The sequence below is a fragment of the Otolemur garnettii genome, unplaced genomic scaffold (assembly GCF_000181295.1).
Source record: "Otolemur garnettii isolate 467f Iridium unplaced genomic scaffold, OtoGar3 scaffold00021, whole genome shotgun sequence".
NCBI lineage: Eukaryota > Metazoa > Chordata > Mammalia > Primates > Galagidae > Otolemur > Otolemur garnettii.
In genome coordinates, this window is record NW_003852416.1 from 19,728,099 (window position 1) to 19,729,366 (window position 1,268).

At 42.7% G+C, this 1,268-nt stretch overlaps 1 protein-coding gene across 1 annotated transcript in view; it reads right to left on the reverse strand.

Annotated features, from left to right (window-relative positions):
• Nucleotides 1–1,268, reverse strand: part of LOC111724296 (SMC5-SMC6 complex localization factor protein 2-like) — a 21,457-nt gene that overhangs the window by 5,116 nt on the left and 15,073 nt on the right. The gene's annotated exons all lie outside the window — the stretch shown is intronic.

Sequence of the window (1,268 nt, forward strand, 5' to 3'; positions counted from 1 at the left end):
ATTTTTTGGTTGCAGCCATCGTTGTTTGGAGGGCTGGGCTGGGGATTCGAACCCGCCACCTTAGGTGTATGTGGCTGGCACCTTAGCCGCTTGAGCCACAAGCGCCGAGCCAACCCACTCATCTTTTGGAGGGCTTTCCAATCATAGCAATTAGTAAAACTTTCCTTTATTACCTTTATTACTCAAAATATTAAATCCTCAGAATTCTATTTTTCTGTCCATTATTAAAGATCACCCCAATTTTTTTTCTGAGACAGAGTCTCACCTTGTCACCTTTAAACTTCTGGGCTCAAGTGATCCTCGTGCCTCAGCCTCCTGAGTAGCTGGGACTACAGGCGCCCACTATTACACCTTGGCTATTTTTAGAGACGGGGTCTCGCTTTTGCTCAGGCTGGTCTCAAATCCCAGAGCTCAGGCGATCCACCTGCCTTGGCCTCCCAGAATGCTAGGACTGCAGGCATGAGCCATCACGCCTTTCCCAAGCTCACCCAAATTCATTTTATTTCAAAGATGTAGAAATTATTTTAATAATTAGAATAAAATAAGCAAAAAGATAACCCAGAAAAACATTCTCTGCTTTCAAAGGAACTTACACTTTTGACTTGTTGGCTTTTGAACACCCAGACAGAGAAGTTGAAGGGTGGTCTATATTACAGGGCCCAAGGTTTTGGCTATTCCCTGCCTTCCCAGCTTTTGTCTGAAATACTCAAGGCCACAAAAGAACATTTGTCATTTTTTCCTTTCCATACCAAAAGATCCAAAATTCAGTATTTCTCTTCTTCACGTTTTTGTAAAGTACTAAGAATCATCTTTAAGTACCTGGTATATTCCTATCTTAGGAGGTTCAGCAAGCCTTTGTATAAAACTCAAACTTTACCACAAAAACAAAACTCTACTACTCCAGAGATTCTCAATTAGCTATTGAACCTAACTGCTTGAGAAACATATTTTAAACAAGTCAGGAATTTTATAGCTCCTTTAAGTTTAAAAAGCAAACTGCAGGGCAGCGCCTGTGGCTCAGTTAGTAGGGCGCCGGCCCCATATACCGAGGGTGGTAGGTTCAAACCTGGCCCCGGCAAAACTGCAACAAAAAAATAGCTGGGCATTGTGGCGAGTGCCGCTAGTCCCAGCTACCCAGGAGGCTGAGGCAAGAGAATTACCTAAGCCCAGGAGTTGGAGGTTGCTTTGAGTTGTGACGCCACTGCACTCTACCAAGGGCAATAAAGTGAGATTCTGTCTCTAAAAAAAAAAAAAAAGAAAAAAAAAAA